This window comes from Lissotriton vulgaris, chromosome 4_1 (genome assembly GCF_964263255.1).
Source record: "Lissotriton vulgaris chromosome 4_1, aLisVul1.2, whole genome shotgun sequence".
Taxonomy (NCBI): domain Eukaryota; kingdom Metazoa; phylum Chordata; class Amphibia; order Caudata; family Salamandridae; genus Lissotriton; species Lissotriton vulgaris.
This window is the reverse complement of record NC_141691.1, coordinates 55,181,476-55,207,033: the sequence shown is the minus strand read 5'-3', so window position 1 is coordinate 55,207,033 and position 25,558 is coordinate 55,181,476.

Below are 25,558 nucleotides of genomic sequence, written 5' to 3'. Positions count from 1 at the left end.
CATCTTCTGCGTCGCATACAGCGGAGCTGGGCCAGGGAGGAGAGTCTCAAAGTCCAACAACAGCTGGGGCGGCCCCCGGGGTAAGGGGAGCAGAACTTAGGGGGGGGGGGGAGACCAGACGCAATTCCAGTCCAGAGACCGCACGTCGTCCTGGGCATGTAATTTCCTTAGCAAGGGACGTCCCGGGGCCATGGGTCTCAAGCCCATCGGTGTCGCACAGGGCCGCCATTTTGTTGTAGACGGGCAGAGGATGAGGCTTGCCACTGTGTACCTTCTGCCCAGCTATTCTCGATCGCCCCAGTGCAGACACGATCTCATCCACCTTGCTGGTCAGGATTCGGGCAGAGTGTTCCATTGTGCTTCGAAGGGCAACAATAGCTGACATAAGACTGCCATAATGCCGGTCACTTCCGTGCCCCTCCTCGACCATGCCTCCCTGCTCCATACGTCCACGAATCCTTCGTGGCTCAGTCTCCTCACAGCTGCCGTCAGTCATGCCCATTACGATAACTGGCAGGGACTCACTGATTCGGGCCCGGGTACACACAGAGGGGCTGCAGACACCCGTATACCGCATTAGTGGCAGACGATATCAATACGGTGTGATAAGCAGCCATCAATGAATAGGCAGCCCTGCTTGATGTAGAAGTAAGCAAAAATTCGGGAGCCGCCCGCCGATCGCGGGACAATACGCAAGCAGTTTCTCCACAGCAAACAATCAATACTCCAGCGATCGTGCAATGCGCCTCAAGCAAATCTCCAGGCACGTCTTGGATTTGTACCACCACTCCAGTATAATGTGTGTTTCGAAAACGGCCATTTCTCGTCTGAGATGATCCGACCGGCCCTTCACAGCCGCGGTCACCCGTTGTTGTTCACTTTGCGGCCGGCCTGGATATCCACTCGAGGCCCCGGTCACAGGACTGCTGCGGGCCGCAAACTGTATCTGGACGATTCTCCCGCTGGCGAGTAGGTGCGAGCCTCAGGGTTTCTCCGTGGGTCGTCGGAAGGTTTCAATCCCTCGAACATGCCGTTTCGGTGCAGGATCGCAGGCAGGATATGTGCGCAGGAGGAGATGGTCTTCGGAGCCGAGGGACTAGGCGACCGTCCCGGTCGCCATCTTGGCTCCTCCGCCTATATTTAATAATTTTTAAACAAGAAAGAGAAAATGTTAACAGAAGACAAACAATTATGACATAGTACAGTTATGTGCAGTGATACGCAAGGTACACAATCTGTACAGGTAACACATTATTTAATCCACCAAACAATGACAAAACAGCCAACTTTCTAAACCAATACATCTTGAAAAAATTTCTGTGACCAAAAATCAGAAATGTATATATTTGCTTTATTTGTGTGACAGTCAATGGTATCCCAGAAAGTATGGAGGGGAGATCTGTTCAAAAGTCTATTTCCACCTCAAAAATGTGTTAGATCTGGCTCCGTGCACGAACACCGGACAGCCACGCAGCCCACAAGAACGCCTCCCGCAGACACCATCACCTCATCAGATCCACCAAAAGGGCCTCCTTCAAAGACCGCCTAGACAACAACGCGCAACAATGTGCACAACAGCAAAGAGTTCTTCAACATCGTGAAGGAACTCTCCAACCCCAAGTCCAACGCGAACGACGTCCCACCCATGCAAGACCTGTGCGACTCGCTTGCCACCTTCTTCCACCGCAAGATAGCAGACATCCACGACAGCTTCAATGCCACGACCGCCCTGACAACCACTGAGACCTTTGCCCCCACGACCACCATCCACACCAACCGCCTGCTCTCCTGGACCAACATCAACAACGACGACACCATCAAGAACATGAACACTATCCACTCCGGATCTCCGTCAGACCCATGCCCACACCACATCTTCAACAAAGCCAGTACAGCCATAGCACCCCATCTCCGGAAAGTCATCAACACCTCCTTCGAGACAGCAACCTTCCCGGAGAGCTGGAAGCATGCCGAGATCAACGCCTTACTCAAGAAACCCAAGGCGGACCCCAAGGACTTCAAGAACTTCCGGCCCATCTCCCTACTCTTTTTCCCGGAAAAGATCATCGAGACGACCGTCAACGAACAACTGACCCGCTACCTCGAGGAGAGCAACATCCTGGACCCTTCCCAGCCCACGTTCCGCAGCAACCACAGCACTGAGACTGCCCTCATCGCCGCCACCGATGACATCAAGTCCCTGCTGGACAACGGAGAAACGGCAGCCCTCATCCTCCTGGACCTGTCAGCTGCCTTCGACACGGCCAGCCACCGCACACTACAAACATGCCTCCACAACGCTGGGATCCAAGAGAAGGCCCTGGACTGGACCACCTCTTTCCTCTCCGGCAGAACACAGATCGTCCGCCTTCCCCCTTCCACTCCAAAGCCACCAGGATCATCTGTGGCGTTCCCCAGGTCTTATCTCTCAGCCCAACTCTGTTTAACATCTACATGGCACCTCTCGCCCACGTCGCCCATCGGCACGAACCCAACATCATCTCCTACGCCGATGACACCCAGCTGATCCTCTCCCTCACCAAGGACCCCCACACCACCAAAACCAACCTTCACGAAGGAATGAAGGCCATGGCTGAATGGATGAGGAACAGCCGACTGAAGCTGAACTCGGACAAGACGGAGGTCCTCATCCTCGGATCCACCCCATCAGCCTAGGATGATTCCTGATGGCCGACCACACTGGGAACCACCCCAACACCCACCGACCACGCACGCAACCTACGGGTCACCCTCGACTCCACCCTCTCCATGACTAAACAGGTCAATGCCATCCCCGCCTCCTGCTTTAACACCCTCTGCATGCTCCGTAGGATCTACAAGTGGACCCCCACTGAAACGAGAAGAACGGTCACCTAGGCCCTCGTCAGCAGCAGGTTGGACTACGACCTCGCCCTCGCCACAGTCCCCCGCTTCCGAAGAGCGACAACTGGTGGCAGAGGGTTCTCCCATCTCGCCGCCAAGACCTGGAACACCCTCCCCATCCACCTATGGCAGACCCAAGACCTGCTGACCTTCAGAAAACTCCTCAAGACCTGACTTTTCGAGCAGTAGCAGCATTCCCCACCCCAGCGCCTTGAGACCCTCACGGGTGAGTAGTGCGCTTTACAAATTTTATGATTGATTGATTGATTAGTTCATTCAATTTCAGATCCTCTTCAAAAGTGTGTTTGTTTTTAAATAAGGAATGTTCTCCACCCTCATCTCAAATGTTATCGCCAACGCGTTTCGACCTCAGGGTGCAGGATGCTACTTACATATGGTCATCATCAGGGCGTTTATCCAGTTGTAGCTGGACACTATTGGAATGATAAGAATTATTGTCAAAGATGAATTATGTTATACTTAATGTTTGATGAATTTACAATACTTGTTATTCGTCATGACATTTATCGGATCATTTTTATATAATAACTCTGACATCTTTTTATCCCTGTCCAGTAGCTCTTTGTCATGAAATCTTTTTTTTAATTCTGCGTTATTATATATTTGACTCTGATTTTATGTATTGCTACTGTATTGCAAATGTGTTTCTTTTTAACTAAGCAATAAAGATATTTGCACAAAAAGATGAATCAATTTTTTTTTACAAAAATGTATAACTGATAGGAAAATAAAAAAGACTTTCTGGTTCCCTCTCCATGAGCTTTATAGAACCAAACCCCGTGATTACTGAAGGCTGACCCTTCCTGGGCACCATCTGACCCAAATCAGTCCTGACCATAAAAACTCTATCCAAATGTCCAGCGCCATTTGCTAACCTCTCTCTTCATCTGTTCTACCTCCCATAAAAAGTCGACTTTTCTGTCAGTTTACTTTCAGTGTCTCAACTTCCTTTTTCTCTGCGATACTGAAAGAACTGGTCCTCAATCCCTTACGCGCTATCATCCAACAGTCTATAGAGCCCTCTCAAGGCAGGTCTCAACCACTCCGTGGAAACAGCACTCACGCGCATGTGAAAGATCACCTCCATTGCACCCCACTGCTTACTGTCTTCCATTCTCATATGTTGGGGCCTGTCTGCTGCATTCAACACTCTTGGCCACCCTACTGTCCTCTCTGGCCACCACTGGCCGAGCACTCAGACGCTTCCCCTCTCAGCTCTCTGGCCGCTCTTACTACGTCATCCGCGACTCTAAGACATCACCAGCGACCCTACTCAAGGGATACAACAAGGCTGGGTCCCTGGACCTCTTCATTTCTCACTCTGTGACATCATCTAATTTGATTCCTTATAACACTTCTTGACCGGTGACAACCAAACTTTCTTCTCCTTTCAAACTCTTACACCCCTCTTTCAGTCAAGCACCTCAGACTGCCTCATGGCCACCAAACTCTAGGAGGTGCTTACCTCTAGAAACTAAAGATGTATGCCTCCCTTCCTCTACTGCACCCATCCCTCTTATTACCCTAGCCTCCTCCCCTGACTCCCTGAAATGTAGCCATTGGACTGGAAACCTTGAGGCCCCCTCCAGCCATTGCAGCATGCTTTCAGCGACTAAGCACAAGCAACACTCACCCCAATCAATACAGACACAACTCTTCTCCACTCAGTAAGAAGTATTCTGAACTACTGCAATAGTTCTATGGTAGGCGTCCGAATTATTCTTATCTACCTCTAGGAGTGGTCAGGGACATTTTAAGGTTTTCAGGAATCCTGGTCCAAACATCATTTGTGGGCCCTGTTCGGAACAGCTTTGGATCTATGATCCGGTTTCAGCTCTTTCATGCAGCCTTTGGCCAGGTCCTGATAGAGCACAGGCACACTGCTGCAAACTCTAAATATATTTGCATCTAAAATTCAGGGGTGGTGAAACGTGTTTTCAATATTACAATTCTACCGCAGCTCACTCATATTGTTCCAAATAATGTCTGTGACCCTCTCCCCGTTCTCATATATGAGGTCCTGTTTTGATCTAAAGGAAACTTTTTTATGCTGATTGCTTAGTGTTGAAAAATAAACATTTCTTTGAAAAATGTCTGTAATAGACTCCCATACATCACTCACATTATACATCACCCACATTCAAATAAATTAAAGGAAAATGTTATTTAAAGCAATCTGTTTAAGAATTATTCACGGCCATCATGGCAAGATTCTGCAGAACAGAGGTAGCTCTATCAGGGACCCCCTGAAATGCTGGGGCCCTGGGTTAAGACCCACTTTTCCCTTGCCTTAAAATGTCTCTGGAAGGGGTGTTAAACTTCACCTCCCACATACTATATAGTTTAAGCAGCCATATTCTCATCTCGGCATACAGCCACCAAACCGGCTGGCTCGTGTCCAAGAAAAGAGCCATATAGAAACTTCCGACAGCGTCTCTAGTGGTTCACGGTACACCCACAGCCGGGACACCATCAGACTGCGGACTAAGTGTAAAGAAAGAAAAAACACGATAACAGGCCTTCTCCATCTATGCACCCAAAATCCAAAACAACATTCCCCTATTTATCAGGACCGCCCCAAGGCTGCTCCAAATTTAGGAAGAAGGCTTGCCTGCTTTAAGAACACTACATCACAATGCACTAAGCATCCACAACTCGGCTTCCTCTCCTATCGCTCATCACCTTTAAGCTTGCTTTAACCATACACAGCATCTGCTTCCATTTGGCAAGACTTGGAAATGGATGCATTTATCGATGAAAATGAAATCTCGTTCTTATTAACAGAATCACCCGTTGAGAACTCTACATCAACCCTGACTAGCAAACATGTAGTTAAGCAGGCCTGAGACCAAAGCCCAGGATTGCTGATTGATAGGTCTCAAGTGGGAGGTGCGAAGCTGGCAGGCTAATGCTCAGGCAGGAAACTCTTGATGTTAATGTTAATGTTAGTCAGCATTTATTAAGCGCTCGTACGCCCAGAGGCTTCATGGCGCTGTAGGAAGGAACAAGGCGCGACAGTCAACAGTAGAGATGAAGCAGCTCAGTGATGTGCCTGAGAAAAGAGCCAGGTTTTCAGGGAGTGTCTAAAGCTGAGGATGTTATCATTCAGTTTAAGGTGAAGGGGGAGAGAGTTCCAGAAGGCAGCTGCAAGATGGTCAAAGCAGCTGCCTCCGAGATCAATCCCATGTATTGGCTCAGCGACATTACAAAGGTCGAGGGAAATAGCTCCAATAGAGCACACGTGGCTGGAGGGGGTACATGCATTCCTAAAAACACTATAGAGGTCACATGAGTTAGGAACACATAGCCAATCAGGATCTAGTGCACGTAATGATCACGCGCTCCCCATGCCGGGCAACTGGACATGTATCCATTGTGAGAAATTGGCCTGGTATATGATGTCAACTATTCTAGGGGGCACCTTGCACCAGTCCAAACAACCCTTATTGATTGTAGTTTGTAAAGTAAACCTTATAGAAAGCTATACTAGTGGTAGCTGTGGAGAGCAGCCTTCAGGCTAAGACTTAGAGGCAAGTTAAGCAAGTTATTTTACCAATTATAATCTCTTGAATGATCAAATGAAAGCACACCACACAAGGTATATATCAAATATATATGTATTTAATCTAAACACAACCATTCTTTGGTCTCTTTATGAGGTCAGAGCTAAAAGTACAATACAAGCAACTTAATTAGCATACGATAAGTTGCACAATATAAGTTTTTCCCTAGGGCCGCACAAACCATATACTAAGATAGTGGTATAAGAACCACATCTGGAATAGAAAGCAGGCCTAGGGCCTGTAGAACCACTGGGGCTACCTAGAACCACCAAAGGTGAGAACAAACAAGTTACAATTTTAAAGATTAAGGGCACTTCTAGGTGAACTACGATAGAACCTTTTTTGACTTAGACACTTCGAGAGTCAAGACCCACGGGAGCACCGGAGTACTCGAGTTACCTCACCCACATAAGCCGGGTGCATAAGTGTCTTTTGATGTTGGGTTTCGTCATTGATTCCAATGGTGAGCTGCGAAGAAATGTTGCAGGCGACCAGAGGAAAAGTGTCCGGGTGGATCCAAGGGTGGATGGGAGATGTGAAAAACCTGAAAACAGAGGGGACAGAGTCTGGGTCACTAGCCAGTGACCAGGATGGCGAGGAGAAGATGCCAGCCAATGTCGGGTGATTTCAGGTGAAAGAGGTTAAGCTTGACTCTTCAGCCACGAGGTCCAGGAGGCATCAACAACAACTAGGAGCTGGATTCGAGCTGACCCACAAAGGATCTAGCTGACTGTGGTGCCGGAATCCGGATTGGACCCAACAAGCCTTGGCAGACGCAATCCACGCAAAATAACAAGATTGGCTTCGGTGCAGAACAGCAAGAGTTGAGGAACTCCTCCTTTGGAGAGGAGTGAGAGCACATCTGGAGCAACCAGGAAAGCTCAAGAAATCAAAGATGGCCCTTTGTGGGGGCTCGCTAGCCAACAGACTAGGAACCGCGAAGGGGCCTCAAGTGGAAATGCACAAAGCAGGCCCACGGGACACTCATGGAGTGTTAGCCTCTGAGCTTTGGTGAAAAAGGTGCTCAGGGTAGGGGCTTCAAATACCCCAATGCACAATTTAGGGATACCTTGGGAAGTAGGTGCAGTTGCAAAAGTGCAGGATGTCCAGGAGTTACGTTCCCGTGTCTCGCGTGTCAGCTACGGTGTCTCAGCTTTGCTGGGAGCTTGGGTCAGCATCAGAGATGACTGAAAGTTTATGTTCTGTGTCACAGATTCTTCGGGATATGGCGGGAGCCTTGAAAATGGAGACCGGCAAAGATGCAGTTGGTGCCTGTTTGAACAGGGTGGTCACTCCTTGGCCACAAGGGAGATTTCTTCCGTCTTCCAGTCGATATGAAAAGTCGAAGGTCCAAGATATATGTTGCAGAGTTTCATCCAGGGTAATCTAAAGTCCTAGGGACTGGGATCCTATTCTTATAGCAAGTTTATGGGTTGGACTAACTCTAGGGTCCCACCTATGGGAGGACCTGAGGAGGGTGTGGTTACACCCCTTCCCCTCTGTCCAGTTTCATGCCAGAGCTGGGGCTGAGTGCCCCAGCAACCGGGTTGAACTGGGAAATGCATGGAGCACCTAGTGGGCCCTAGGCAGTGTATAAAAAGCATTTATTGAATGCAGCCCTCCCTGTCCCAATACACTAAAGCCTGTCTGGGGAGGTGCTATTGTCCAGGCCTCACCTGCCGGAGTTTCGTCCAGCAGCAGGAGGGCAGACTTGTCTGTGGCAGCAGCATCCATTTTGTGATGCTGAGGCTCTGTTTAACTTTAACCGGGTTTACCAGTAACTACATGTCTGCTCCCTCTAGAAGTGTGAAATGCTCCGCCGCCAGAACTGGTGGCACCCCGCCGCCAGATCTGTCGGGGGGGGGGGGGGTAGTATTCCAAAGTGTTTGACACCTTACACAACATGTAAAGTCAAACCAAAGTTAGCATTAACCGCAAGTATTATAATGCACTTAAGAGTATATGGTATGGCTATATCATAGAACAGCTATAAGGTGATGATTACAAAAGCTGCAGAGTGGCTCAGTTCGTGCTAGGGCACCCTCTCACGCAAAACCAAGCACTCTGCTTCCAGGATTGTCAAGGCCTGCCATAGGAGTGACTTATAGGTTAATATGTGTTTATTATATATATATATATATATATATATATATATATATATATATAGAGAGAGAGACAGATATAGGTACACTATATCTAAGTAAGGGGTGATTACACCACCTTACTTTGGAAGGCTAACCAGGGGTGGCACAATACATACTGCAGCCCCTGGTAGGCCTAGGGTGCACCTATGCCCTGGGTACCTATGGTACCATATAGAGGGGCTCACAAGGGTGACCCAGTAACCAATCTGGTATGTACCTAAAGTACCTGTGGTCCTGATTGGCAGGGCCACAGCCATACTAAAGTCAAAAAACCAGTGAAGCACAGCAAAAAAGTGGGGATAACCATAGGAAGCAGACCCTACTCTCCTACATCCACTGTCCGCATTGTGTCCACACGAGGTAGAGACCCACCCGTGGTTACCGTTAGACATTTAATTTATGACTCCAAGTCAGCAACCATCATTCCTCATCAAATATGGTACACCGGAAACGTTTACAACCTATAATTATAATAAATATCCACATTTGTAAAGCGCGAACAATCACCCGTTAGGGTCTCTAGGGGCTGGGAGCCGTCGGGAAGATTAAGCAAGCTTTTGCCCAGATTCCGGAGTCCGTTGCCCTGGCCGCGGCGCCACACCTATCATGCTTTCTATATAAGGAAACCTACAGATTGGAAATTGAGACAGTCCTCATACCTTCGACCTGTAACTGTTCTCCCGACCGTAATGTTTAATTAAACTTTTCCTGTTTTTTGCCAAACCCCTCTTGTCTTCTGTTCTTTAAGGGATTTAGAACTCAAGCAAGATACACTTTTATTCAAATCAGTACCTAGCCTGGCCAACGTCTACCTGTCCTAAACCATATCAGGCAGTACAGGAACTTGGAATCTGAGAACTTCTAATCTCAACCATCAAGTCAAACCAAAACCACCTTCTAGTACTTTTACTTTCTTGGCCCCTGCACTGGGCTCCCTACTACCTGACATGTGGACACTCACTGTCTTGAAGAGATCAAAAATGAATAAAAAATATTATGCTGCAAGGTGGTAGACAAGAATGATAACTAAAGGACAGTGTTGTAAATATGTAGACTGCATGTTTTTACGCTCACTAGGCTACCAACAAACGATTATCCCAGCTACATATTTGTCTTTGCCAATCACATAAATAAACTGGGTGAAATTACCCCAAACCTCTACTATTCATTTTCTGAATACGACAACCACCCTACAGTGTACTGCCACAGCTGCTATATACAACTTTTATGTTAGAAATGTTACTGTTACACAAATAAATTGGATCTCTCGCTCAGTTTTTCCTCAGTTTCAAAAGTGAGAATTGATATTGTTTTCCTGCTTCTCCTGATGTGTCTCCTGTCGATTGGCTACAAGGGAAGCATTTATCCAATATTGTAAGGCCCCTCTTTACTGGGAGGATGGTGGGGGAGTGGCAGAAACCAAGTTGTGACCACAGGTGATTGGCTAGGCAGGACTGGTTGTTATGTGTAATGATAACCATAGGACAAAAGCAGATGACCATAAAGACTGCACCTGACCGGTGTTTCGAAAGTACAATTCAACACAAGTACATACAAATGTGTGCACACTCTACAGGCACCTGCTCCCAAGGTGCATAAACCAACACAGGTTACAAATGACAGTGTAAAGCGTAGAGGTGCACCACAAAAATAACCCAAACAAGGATGTCATTCTTGTCTTTATTTTATTTTCTTTAAAAAGCATCACACATATGCAGTGAAGACAGCCAACACGTTTCGTCCATAACAATGGACTTCTTCAGGGCAAATATAATCTTAGAGGATATGCAGCCAAGTGGTTGCATCGAAAAAAAGGATTATAAAAGCCACAATAATATACTTCATCAATAGTCCTGGTTTGTGAATCACAAAAAATATGTAACCCTGTCATCGGTCTTCGCACCCTGCACTCGGGTGAACCGGGCAGGCTTCAGCGACTCCAGCACCAATCAGATTTTCCATTAGGGCTTAGTGGTCTAACTTTCCCTTGTAATCACCCCATTTGGGAATTATCATTGCAGCGTACATCTGCTTTAGATCTGGACGATAAGGATAGATATTGCTTGCGATTCACGAACCAGGAATATTGCTGAAGCATTTATTGTAGCTTCTTTTAATCTGTTTTTCCGACGCTTCCATTTGGCTGAACACCATCTGAGATTATATTTGCCCTGAAGAAGTCAATTGTTATGACGAAACACAGAAAAAGATGATAAGCAAAAAAAACAAACCTAGATGAACAGCACGATGTGCTGACGTAAGCAGGTTGCATGGCAGCCATCTTGAGTGTGTACAGCCTTCGGAATAGTTTATTTTTACGGGGAACCATCCCGTGACTCCACTTTAAAAAAAAGAGCGTCTTAAGGAGAACAACGAAATACAGTATATGGAAGGAAAGTAAACCGGAGGGGTACAACGCGCAATACTATGCTGAACAAGTAAGTCCTTGAGGAACAAAATTTTTTTTTTAAAATAACACAGTGTTCTACACAAAATAATAGGAATAGGAAAAGACTGTGAAGCAGGAACATAATAATAAAAGAACACATTGAGGAGTAAAAGACAATGAGTGGCACAGCATAAGTAGAACTTTGGGAGGTTTTGGTTTTAAAGGTACTTGGCATCATAAAGTAGTCTTAGAAGAAAAAAAATGCAGAATGGCTAGCATAAATAAATACAACTTTTCACCGCCACAAGCATTCCTTGCAGGAAAAGGTGAACCACCATTGAAATTGGAAGAATAGAAATAATTTTTCTTTAATTGTATATCCACATGTGAGGATGAGGAGGAGCCACTAAAACCAGAGGAAAAGAAAAAACTATTATTGAATTATTTAGGGGCAGGAGGTCTAAAAGTATACAATACGATTAACAAAAAGGTGAGGGTTGGGGGAGATGGTGATGTATACACACATGCTCTGGAAGACCTAGACAATTACTATAAACCTGTGGTATGTGTAGCAGTGAACAAATATACATGTTATCACCGGAAACAAGGGAAAGAAGAAAGTGTAGAGGACTATGTGGCTATTCTAAAAAATTTGGCTCTAGCATGTAAATTTGGGGAGCTGCATGACGATTTATTCAGAGATCAGATTGTAATGTGTGCGGCCAACCCTAATATTCAGGATGCTCTATGGGCGAAAGGATAAAAACCCCTAAATGACGTTATCGAAATTTTAAAACGTGCAGAATTAACAAGAAGATGTGCTAAAGCGGTAATAAATGAAAGTAAAACCAAGGAGGAAGAAACCATCGTGGTGGCAAAAATAAGCGGAAATAAGAATAAAGAGGATGAAAAAGCAAAGAAAGGGATGGATACAAATTTTTTTTTAAATGAGAGAGAAGGTGAACAGCGCAAGTGTTACAGATGTGGAAGCATTAGACATTTGGCTAATGATGGGAAGTGTCCCGGGAATAATGTAAAGTGCGGAAATTGTGGTTTAGAAGGGCATTTCCAAAAAGTGTGTTATAGGAAAGTGAGCGGAAGGGTCAAAGTAGTTGAAAGGAACACAGAACATGAAGATGATTCCTCTGATGAGTCTGAATATAATCTCTGCGTACTCAATATTAATTATGGCAGTGAGGAGCAATGTAAAAAGACGGAAAAGAAAAAGAAGCCAATATGCAAAATGGCTATAGGAGGGGTAAAAATTGAAATTGTTGCAGATTCAGGATCCCCATGTACTATCATAAATAGAAAGGTTTGGAAAGAGAAATTTCAAAATGCACTAGGCCATAGGATGGAATCTCTGGACATAACATTGAAAACATTCACAGCAGATCAAAATACTCCATAAAGTAGAAGCTAATGACATTGTCAAGTTCCTTGACTGAGTTTTTAATAGAGAAGGTATCCCAAAAGTTATCGTGAGTGACAATGGCAAGAAATTCAAATATGTTGCCTTCAAGAAGTTTATCAAAAGAAACATACACATAAAACGACTTCAGTATACCACTCAGCTGGTAATGGAGCGGTGGAAAGGTTCAACAGGGAGGTGAAAGGAACCATACAACTAGCAAATAACAGCGGGTTGTGTTGGGTGGCTCAAGACAAGGCGGAAGGCTATTTGGTCTACAGAGGAGGTCAGGAAGAATGTACAGACGGCACAGATGGCATACAAAAAACACTTTGACAATAAACATGAATGCAAACCATTAACCATCCAGGTAGGAGATTGGGTGAGAGTAAAGAGAAGTGGACACATTGAGAAAGGACAGAACAGATTCACCCAACCCTTGGTTGTGGAAAAATGATTTTGCAATTCGGCTCTCCTCAGTGATGGAAAAGTGTGGCATGCATCTGCGTTATCCAAATGCGAGATTAAGAATAATATGGAAAAGGAAAAAGATGTGGAGTTGGACACAAACCAACCTATTGAAGAGGGAGATCGTAAGGATTTTGACAGACAAATGAACTTTGATTGGCTTTATGAAGACGTGTGGGAAGAAGAGAGAGTAGAGAGAGAGGAACTGGGAGATGTTGCTCCTTCAAATCAAGGGCAAATAGAGTCCATTGGAGAAAACAGAGATATCAGCAGCAGTGAAACAACTAACACATCAGGAGAAGAAAGTAGTGAGTTTCAAGAGGAAGAACTGGAGCATGGAAGTGGTACCAGCAATGCAGAAGTCATCACCAGCAGATGCAGACGCACCGTGTCCATGCCAAGCAAGATCAAAGACGTTGTGTGTGACTAATTGTGGGAGGGAGTTTCCTTCCACCTTGTTCTATTGGTTACTTCCTTTGGGAAGGAGATGTGTTGAGTTCGAGGTATTACTACCCCCTTACTTTGTCACCTTCAGGCTTCCGTTGTCCCCCGCGCGTCCCCGGCCCTCGCGCTCACTCTGTGACATCAGCTGGCATTCTAGAATGCCAGCTGATAACCAACCTGACAATTGACAGTTATTAGGGAAACCTGACCGGCAGCTGTTCCTCCTGTTTTTCCCGGTGTGTTGTATCTAAATACTTATTAAAGAAAGTATTGAACACTTACCAAGCTTACGTTCATCATTACACTGTCGTCGCCAGATATTCCACCCCAAACAGTGGTATAGCGCTAAAGCTCTAAGCGCTATGCATGACTCCATGAAATAGGCAGCACAGACAAAATGAAGGATCCTTGTTAAAGGACTGTGGATATGAACAGCACCAAATCACAGCTCTTAACAAGCATTTGCAATGCAATCGGTTTCGCATTTGTCTAATGTTGGAGTTATTGGCATTGTAAATGACAATGTTTTTTACACATTAAACAGTGACCCACGTAATGCAGTGTGATCACTACTACAGGTGGATGGGAACAGCGCACACATCCACTTGAGCACCTGATGAAATATTATAGATTGCCCAGTGCCAAGCCCTACCTAGTGATAAAGCGGAAGGAAATGCAATATCCTGCCAGATTGGTAACAGCACGAGCCTTAATTAGATGTAGGGGGAGACCGAGCATCTTAAGAAACTGCCTCTCCCTGGCTGCTACGGACCTGTTAGCCAGTTCTGACACCAGAGGGTGGCGGTGCTTGAGCCCAGTGGAGTGCATCGCTCTGGAAGGCCCTGATACAAATCCGGGGTCAATTAAAGGCAAGATCGGAGGTCATTGTGCGAGGCCCCTCCCCCCTCCCCCCGAGATAGCTATATTGCTGAGAAATGTGGCTGAGGTGGCAAGTAAGTGCAGAGTACAAGGATTACTGTGGCAGCGTCAGCACTGACCTGGATCCTGTAAGTGGGAATCTGATGGGAGAGACCAGAGTTTGTGTGGGCCTACGCTCCGGGCCCTTAGGCCGGAAACCACAAGGAAGTCCCGAGTACAGTACTGAGGGTCCTGGGCCGACTGGGGGCAACTGTGTTCTTCATGGGGTGAGACCGACCTGGGCATCTCCGTTTGGCAGGCTATTAGGAGGAAAGTGAGTCCCATGGGCATGAAACTGATCGCCATTAGGCTCCTTGGACACTCTGCGCAAGGTGTAAATCCCTGTTACTTCCTAGGATTGGGGCAATACCCGACTGGCCTGCTGATCTGGAGTTACTGGATCACTGAAGGGGCAAGAAAGTCCCCTGCCTGACCCCAAGATGGCTGCCAATGGGGTCTCCGCCACGTTGTTTTACTTCCTTGGGACAACAATTGGACATTGACCAGACCTTGAACCTATCCCCTAACCTGCCTACACATCAGGACTTGGAACCTGCGGAACTTACCCCAAACTGTGGAGACCTAGCTATTTGCCTGATGCCTGGTGGAGCTACCATATAGCTAAAAGAGGAGTTTGGTTGTGGACTTCCGCCCCTGCCGTCACCTACCCAGCAAGACCTTGGGCAGATTTTCCTCTTGTCTCTACCTACTTTCTTCCTCCTACCCCTTTACCCTATCCCCTCACCCTTCCTCGCTCCATCCACCTTGTTCTTTAAATGCTTTTCTTGATACTTATCTAACTCTTAACTGATGTAAATTGCCACATTATTGTTCCTCATGTAAAGCACTCTGATTTCCTTTGGGTCGAGCCATCGCTATACAGAACTCATTAATTAAATATGCTCCCATTTAGTACTCTTTCTCTCTTTGTCTACTTCCCTAGCTCCGATCCCCTCTCCCCTGAATCTCTCATCTTGCTTGCTAGTCTGTCTAGCCCCCGGTCCTTTGTACCCTTTGACTAAGCACTCCTTCTCCCCTTGTTGGGGAAAGATCCAATATTTATACTCTGGCGTCCCAGCGAACCCGCTGAGAGAGTCCACTGCACCAAGGGAGCCACTCACAACTGAGGTATGGTATGGCACCCCGTGCCAAAGCACTCCCTCTCCCCTTTTTGGGGAAGGATCCAGTTTGTAGGCCTTGGAGTCTCAGAGACCCCTCTGAGAGAGTCCACTGCGTAAAGGGAGCCTCCCGCAACAGAGATAGAAAAGTGATACCACTTCCCCTGGGAGCACAGCTTACTGGACTTTGGACGTTGCTTTGACTCGTCTACCGGTTTGTGTCACAGTCGCCCTTCCCCCTCCCCTTTCCATGCTGTGTCCTTCACCCTCCCCTTCTCTTTCCCACCTTCATTACCTGTCTACTTCCCCTGCTCCTACCCCCCCCCCAGGGGCGTCTAGTGACATTTGAAAGTGGTGGGGCGTAAACTAATTTGCATATTGCACCGCAGCGAGCGAGCGCAGCAAGCGAGCCGGAACCACCTTGCATCCATCCATACATCATTCATGCATCCACCCACCCACCCACCCATCCTGCATCCATACATCATTCATTCATGCATCCACCCATCCATCCATCCACCCTTCCATCATCCATCCTGCATCCATTCATGCATCCACCCATCCATCCATCCATCCAGCATCCATCATTCATTCATGCATACACCCATCCATCCATCCTGCATCCATCATTCATTCATGCATCCACCCACCCATCCATCCTGCATCCATCATTCATTCATGCATCCACCCATCCATCCACCCACCCATCCATCCTGCATCCATTCATGCATCCATCCATCCATCCATCCATCCATCCTGCATCCATCATTCATTCATGCATCCACCCATCCATCCATCCACCCACCCATCCATCCTGCATCCATCCTGCATTCATCATTCATTCATGCATCCACCCACCCATCCATCCATCCTGCATCCATCCTGCATCCATCTTTCATTCATGCATCCACCCATCCATCCTGCATCCATCATTCATTCATGCATTCACCCATCCATCCATCCATCCACCCATCCATCCTGCATCCATCCTGCATCCATCATTCATTCATGCATCCACCCATCCATCCACCCACCCATCCATCCTGCATCCATCATTCATTCATGCATCCACCCATCCATCCACCCATCCATCCTGCATCCATCATTCATTCATGCATCCACCCACCCATCCATCCTGCATCCATCCTGCATTCATCATTCATTCATGCATCCACCCATCCATCCATCCATCCACCCATCCATCCACCAATTCTGCATCCATCCTGCATCCGTCGATTCTGGCGCTATATAAGAAATATAATAATAATAATAATAATTCATGCATCCACCCATCCATCCATCCTGCATCCATCATTCATTCATGCATCCACCCATCCATCCATCCACCCATCGATCCATCCATCCATCCATCCTGCATCCATCATTCATTCATGCACCCATCCATCCATCCATCCATCCACCCATCCATCCTGCATCCATCCAGCATCCATCATTCATTCATGCATCCAACCATCCATCCATCCATCCACCCATCCATCCTGCATCCATCCTGCATCCATCATTCATTCATGCATCCACCCATCCATCCATCCTGCATCCATCATTCATTCATGCATCCACCCATCCATCCACCCATCCATCCTGCATCCATCATTCATTCATGCATCCACCCATCCATCCATCCATCCACCCATCCATCCACCAATTCTGCATCCATCCTGCATCCGTCGATTCTGGCGCTATATAAGAAATATAATAATAATAATAATAATTCATGCATCCACCCATCCATCCATCCTGCATCCATCCTGCATCCATCATTCATTCATGCATCCACCCATCCATCCATCCACCCATCGATCCATCCATCCATCCATCCTGCATCCATCATTCATTCATGCACCCATCCATCCATCCATCCACCCATCCATCCTGCATCCATCCAGCATCCATCATTCATTCATGCATCCAACCATCCATCCATCCATCCACTCATCCATCCTGCATCCATCCTGCATCCATCATTCATTCATGCATCCACCCATCCATCCACCCACCCATCCATCCTGCATCCATCATTCATTCATGCATCCACCCATCCATCCACCCATCCATCCTGCATCCATCATTCATTCATGCATCCACCCACCCATCCATCCTGCATCCATCCTGCATTCATCATTCATTCATGCATCCACCCATCCATCCATCCATCCACCCATCCATCCACCAATTCTGCATCCATCCTGCATCCGTCGATTCTGGCGCTATATAAGAAATATAATAATAATAATAATAATTCATGCATCCACCCATCCATCCATCCTGCATCCATCCTGCATCCATCATTCATTCATGCATCCACCCATCCATCCATCCACCCATCGATCCATCCATCCTGCATCCATCATTCATTCATGCACCCATCCATCCATCCATCCATCCACCCATCCATCCTGCATCCATCATTCATTCATGCATCCAACCATCCATCCATCCATCCACTCATCCATCCTGCATCCATCCTGCATCCATCATTCATAAAGGGGTGGGGATCGTGGGGAATAAACATTGCATGTAACACTGACAAACACAAATGTTGCAGAAGGGCAGCAAAACGAGTGTAAATGAGGGCAGAAGGGCAGCAAAACGAGTGTAAATGAGGGCAGCAAAACGAGTGTAAATGAGGGCAGAAGGGCAGCAAAACGAGTGTAAATGAGGGCAGCAAAACGAGTCCACCCGTTAAAATAAGTGGGGGGACACCGTCCACCCGTGTGGTACCCCGACTCGAGGGCTGTTTGTAACGATGTAACCTGTAACTATGGTCTGATACTCATGTACAGCGCTCTGATACCTCCGGGTCTAGCCAGCGCTATATAAAACCTTCAAAATAAATAAATACAAATAAAAACAAGTTCCTGTAACTCTTTCCAAATACGCAGGGCTCCTTGGAGACAGATCACCAGTGTTGTGACGTGACCTGTGAGTGTACATTCGTAGAAGTCCTGCTGCCATGACAACCAGCACCAGCCACCCATGACAAGGACAGCCCTGTCGGTGTCTGTCAGAGTGCAGCCGCCCAGCCACACTCCCAGCAAGCAGGGGCGGGGCCTGGGCGGGGTACAGGGGCGGGAGCCCCGGGCGCAAGATTCTGAGAAGACAAAACTTTAAAAGAAAAAAAAATCTCTCCACTCTCATCCGGCTCCCGCCCTCGAGCACTGCACGTTTGGGGCAATTATTACGCAATTTTCCATCCGCCGGGTTCTCCAGATAAGAAGTGGAATGTGTGAGCCTTCGTATAAAATGCACATTTAATATTCATGTCTGTGGAGGGGTCAGAGCCCCTCTGCACATCTCCGGCTCATCTGCAACTGAGAAAGAAAAGTTCTAGCAGGCTTTATGACTGACACGTTAAAGAAGGAGTTCCTGCCCCAGACATGAGAGAAATCACTCGAAATTTCGGAAAGTGGGCGGGAAGACGAGACAGGGCGCTCAGTGCAAGCAAGACACGTGGAAGCAGTGAGGCGGGAAGGAACCGAAAGGGTTAAACGCGGGGACTCGAGAGACTAAACACACAGTGGCATCTCCATCACGAGAAGCTCTTGAGAGGAGGCCTCGAGGGATGGGTTTAAGGGAAGATTAGACCTGCAAGCAGCAGCGTGGCACCGCTCGGTCTCCCCAAAACCGGAGCAGACCTCGACCGTGTCCCAGGCATGCATGCTTGAGGGAGGGAGGGAGGGGCTTGCACAGCTCTGCACCCCATGGAAGCAGAGGCGCAACTAGAGCCACATTTCGGGGGGGGGGAGGGGGGGGGGAGGGGGCTAAGAAAAAATTTCGGAGGGGGGGGGGGCTGAACCTTTAATCAGTATGCCGAGTGGTGCTGCAGGCTCTTAGAAGGGGTGAAAGAACTGGAAGGCCTAATTACCATGCAAATGGCCTTTTAAAGACCTGTGTATCGTTCGGGTGCGGCTCTGTGTGTGCCCGGGATCTGTCTCATCCCGGGCTGCCACACGCGAGGGGGGCTGAAGCCCGGTGAGTTCAATGGGTGTTGCGCGCCTGCATGGAAGATGCCACGCGGGAGGAGCGGGGTCTGTGAAGAGAAGTCTGGAGTTGAGAGGTGAAATTGCGGATTTCTCCTTGACACGCCATATGATCTGCGTCAAATACTTGTTAGGTCTCGCTGAAGGCGAGATTCTAGTAAGCAGTACGCAAAGTCTGCCAAAACTGCGGATTAGACACAGTTCATGTGATATTTGCGCGTGCACGCCATCGCCAGCCACGTCACACCACCATTTGTCTGTGCCTCGCATCAGACTTCAAAGGTTGCCGCTCCCCCCCCAATCAGACTTCAAAAGCTGCCGCTCCCCGCCACCGCATCAGACTTCAAAGGAATGCGCTTGCGCTCCCGCTCCCCTCTCTCCCCCCCCCCCCCAACCCCCCCACAGCAATGTCCAGAGCTGGTTTCTGGACGAAAGTGAAAGCCTACCGTGCTTGTTTACAGTAGCCTTGCTCCTCAAATGCTGTTGCTGTGTTGCCATCTCTCTAGGGACACTCAGCTTGAAAACACTTGACTTGCTAGCTGCAATGCTACATCCGCTATGCTTGCCTCTAGACACGTTGATCCCTCGCAGACTGTGCTGACTCTGCCCCTCCTGATTCTGACCAATGCAGTCACCACCAGTCTCTTCTCTCTGTCTTATGATGTCTGCCCTGCCACCATTTACTTTGGACCCTCACACCTCCTCACCCTCACACACCCTCACGCACCCTCACTCACCCTCACCCACCCTCACACACTCTCACTCACCCTCACCCCCTCACACCCTCACACCCTCTCACCCTCACACCACACCTCAACCTCACTCACCCCTCACTCCCTCACACCCCCTCACACACCCTCCACCCTCTCACCCTCACACCCTCTCACCCTCACATACACTCACTTACACCCACACTCACCCTCACACCCCTCACCCACCTCACACACCCTCTCACCTCACCACCCTCACACCCCCACACCCCCTCAAACACCCTCACACCCTCACCCACCCTCACACACCCTCACTCACCCTCACACCCTCACCCTCACACCCTCTCACCCTCACACATCCTCACTCACCCTTACACACACTGACACACCTGCACTCATCCTCACTCACCCCCACCCCCTCACCCTCACACCCCTCACCCTCACAACCCTCTCACCCTCACTCACCCTCACCCCTCACACACACCCTCACCCTCAGACCCCTCACCCTCACACCCATCTCGCCCTCACCCCTTCACCCTCACAGCTCCACACCCTCACACACCCTCACACCCTCTCACCCTCACCCACCCTCACTCACCCTCACTCACCCTCAAACCCTCACCCTCATTCCCTCACCCCCTCACTCACCCTCACCCCCTCACACCCCCACATCCTCACCCTCACCCTCACACACCTCCTCACCCTCACACCCCCTCACTCTCACACACTCTCACCCTCACACAACCTCACCCTCACTCACACTCTCACCCTCACACCCCAAACCCTCACACACCCTCATCCTCACTCACCCTCACACCCCCTCACCCTCACACCCCTCACCCTCACACCTTTCACCCTCACACCCCCCACACCTGCACCCTCACACCCCTCACCCTCACTCCCCCTCAAACATAGCATAGCATAACAAAACACAAGAAAACATAGCATAGCATAACAAAACACAACATAGCATAGCATAACAAAACAAAGCTTAGCATAACAAAACATAACATAACAAAGCATAGCATAGCATAACAAAACATAGCATAGCAAAACAGAGCATAGCATAATAAAACACAACAAAACATAGCATAGCATAACAAAACATAGCAAACCACAACAAAACATAGCATAGCATAACAAAACACAACAAAACATAACATAGCATAACAAAACCAAGCATAGGATAGCAAAACTAAACATAGCATAGCATAACAAAACAAAGCATAGGTTAACAAAACAAAACATAGCACAGCATAACAAAACATAGCATAACATAACAAAACATAGCATAACAAAACACAACAACACATAGCAGAACAAAAAATAGCATAACAACATAAAACAAAGAATAGCACAACAAAACATAGCATAACAAAACATAGCAAAACATAACAAAACACAGCATAGCATAACGAAACACAACAAAACATAGCATACATAACAAAACATAGCAATGCAAAGCAAACAAAACATAGCATAGCATAACAAAACACAACAAAACATATCATAGCATAACAAAACACAACAAAACATAGCATACATAACAAAACATAGCATTGCAAAGCATAGAAAAACATAGCATAGCATAACAAAACACAACAAAACATAGCATAGCATAACAAAACACAACATAGCATAGCATAACAAAACAAAGCTTAGCATAACAAAACATAACATAACAAAGCATTGCATAGCATAACAAAACATAGCATAGCAAAACAGAGCATAGCATAATAAAACACAACAAAACATAGCATAGCATAACAAAACATAGCAAACCACAACAAAACATAGCATAGCATAACAAAACACAACAAAACATAACATAGCATAACAAAACCAAGCATAGGATAGCAAAACTAAACATAGCATAGCATAACAAAACAAAGCATAGGTTAACAAAACAAAACATAGCACAGCATAACAAAACATAGCATAACATAACAAAACATAGCATAACAAAACACAACAACACATAGCAGAACAAAAAATAGCATAACAACATAAAACAAAGAATAGCACAACAAAACATAGCATAACAAAACATAGCAAAACATAACAAAACACAGCATAGCATAACGAAACACAACAAAACATAGCATACATAACAAAACATAGCAATGCAAAGCAAACAAAACATAGCATAGCATAACAAAACACAACAAAACATATCATAGCATAACAAAACACAACAAAACATAGCATACATAACAAAACATAGCATTGCAAAGCAAACAAAACATAGCATAGCATAACAAAACATAGCATAGAATAACAAAACACAACATAGCATATCATAACAAAACAAAACATAGCATAGCATAACAAAACAAAGCTTAGCATAGCATAAAAAACATAGCATAACAAAGCATAGCATAACAAAACATAGCATAGCAAAACGAAGCATAGCATAATAAAACACAATACAATATAGCATAGCATAACAAAACATAGCATAGCATAACAAAGCATAGCATAGCAAAACATAGCATAGCATAATAAAACATAGCATAGCATAACAAAACACAGCATGGCATAGCATAACAAATCAAAGCATAGGATAGCAAAACATAGCATAGCATAACAAAACAAAACAAAGGATAGCAAAACATAACATAGCATAGCATACAGCATCACTCCGCACCACTACAGCATCACTCAGGGGCACCACAACATCACTATGCGCTACCACAGCATCATGAATGCCACAGCATCACTCGTTCACCATCACATCTCTCAGCGCCACCACAGCATCAATCTGTGCAACCATTCAACAACACCTGGTTCAAATATGTTCTCTCAATGTTTCAAGCTTTATTACAAATGTAACAAAAAGATGTTAATATTTCACTTCTGTTATTGGATTATCGTCACAATAAAATACACTGAACATAATCTTCACAAAAGTTATTTACAAAACTTTAAGCTATTGCCATTATAAATTACAATAACTTTTATTTAAGTATTAATTATTGTAAACAAATTAAAAGCCATTGTTATTTGTAATATCAATACATGTAAGTCACGTAAATACAAAACATGTTGCATTACAAATGCTATAGGTGTCACATTTGTGAAAGTTATAACTATTGGCATTGTAAATGACAAAGCTATTAATTTCGCTATTTTCAAAAACAAAACATAAATAAAAAATCTGGCATTTACAATACCAATAGCTCAAACTTTCTTAATGCGAGACCTATTGCATTGCAAATGCTTGTTTTATGTTCCTGTTTAAAAATGTGTAACTATGATGTAGGGTTAACGGTGTGCAGACTTTGCAAAGCTCTACTGAAAACCGTCCAGCTGTGCTAAGGTTGTCAAGTTGTTGCATTCACTGATATGAAGTTTGTGACTATTGTGATAGTCAGGGTTTGCAAATATGTTTAACTCCAGCAAAATGGTTCTGCGGAAGAGTGACATCAAAGAAAACAGGAATCTTCTTGGACAGTGAGACCCCCTCCCCCCTCAGCAAAATGGTTCTGCGGAAGAGTGACATCAAAGAAAACAGGAATCTTCTTGGACAGTGAGACCCCCTCCCCCCTTCACCCCCCTCCATGACAAGCAGCAGAACCAGAAGCATACCTTTTGGGGAAAACCCTAGCCCTTTGCATGGGCGTGGCGAGGCAGTGGTCGCTCGCTAGGCCTCTGCTTCTACCAAGAAGCCCTCCCAGAGGAGCTTACAGCCTTGGCAGAGGCGACTGGCAGGACTCCAAGAGAAGGGGTAACTTCTTCTCGGCCAGACAGCGATTCTCCTGGCGCCATTTTTCATAGAAACATTTCCAGGCAAGGATTCCAGTCTGATAATTCCACAGGTAAGGCTTATCGACGCCTCCGAGGTTCAATTGGGGGGTTGAGTGCAAGTCTATCTTCACAATTGGGGGCATATTTACAAGCCCCTATCGCCACAGGAACGTCACTTTTAAAGACATTCCTGTGGCGTACAGGCTTCACCTTATTTATGTGGCTTAACGCCGCCTTGTAAATAAGCTGTACAAAAGGGGGTGGTGATGGACGGAGCATCTGAATCAATCAAACACTCACACCCAGTCAAAGGATCTGGGTTTAATCCATCACCGTTCTTTAGCCCACTCTGCCACCCCAGTTCAGACATGGCTATATGCAAATCAGTCTGACCCTGTGCCTCATGGGAACAGTCCAGCCCGAACTGCCAAGCCATGTCTTCCCTGGACCGGAAACAAGCTTCCGAGGACCGGTTTCTGGCATTCCAGCCGTCTTCAGCCCGGCTTGCTTGAATCCAGTGGCAAAGTGAGCAAGGGACTCACGTCTGAGCATACCCTGCCACACTTATGGTGGCCAAAAGCGGTACAAAAGGGGGTGGTGATGGACGGAGCATTCGAATCAATTAAACACTCACACCCAGTCAAAGGATCTGGGTTTAATCCATCACCGTTCTTTAGCCCACTCTGCCACCCCAGTTCAGACATGGCTATATGCAAATCAGTCTGACCCTGTGCCTCATGGGAACAGTCCAGCCCGAACTGCCAAGCCATGTCTTCACTGGACCGGAAACAAGATTCCAAGGACCGGTTTCTGGCATTCCAGCCGTCTTCAGCCTGGGTGGTGATGGACCCCCTTTTGTATCGCTATTGGCCGCCATAAGTGTGGCAGGGTATGCTCAGACGTGAGTCCTTTGCTCACTTTGCCACTGGATTCAAGCAAGCCGGGCTGAAGACGGCTGGAATGCCAGAAACCGGTCCTCTGAAGCTTGTTTCCGGTCCAGGGAAGACATGGCTTGGCAGTTCGGGCTGGACTGTTCCCATGAGGCACAGGGTCAGACTGATTTGCATATAGCCATGTCTGAACTGGGGTGGCAGAGTGGGCTAAAGAACGGTGATGGATTAAACCCAGATCCTTTGACTGGGTGTGAGTGTTTGATTGATTCAGATGCTCCGTCCATCACCACCCCCTTTTGTACTGCTTTGTAAATAAGGCCCTTTTTATGCTACACTTAGCGTGAAATCGGCAGGCAATGGGTGTTGCGGTGGGCGTTTCTGCAGCAACACCCATTGATTTTGACACTGCCCCCTATTTGGAAGGGTGGGGTAAACAGGAGGCAGCGCCAAAGTTAAGATCAAACATAACCTGGTCTTAACATGGCGAAACGAGGCGAAATCCTTTTTTCTCCTCGGTTTTGCTTTCTGTGTGTGCTGCATTGTGCAGCACACATAAAAACAGCAAAACACCAGGCATGATTGTTGAAGTACAGGAAGTTATCCCTTCCTGCACATAAACAATCATTTAAAAAATGACGAGTTGACGGGGCGTGGCCAAGATGGCGGAGTAGTAGGACGCGGCCTCGGCGAGCTCCTCCGACCCAGGCCCCTGAACGCCTTATCTATCGCTGATCTCCCCCCACTGTCGCTAGCAGGCGGCGGCGGGTGCAGTGTAGATCTGGTGGACCTCGCTGGGAGAGAAATCGGCGCGCCAGAAGGCATTTTTGGCGGACTGTGGAAGCTGAGCG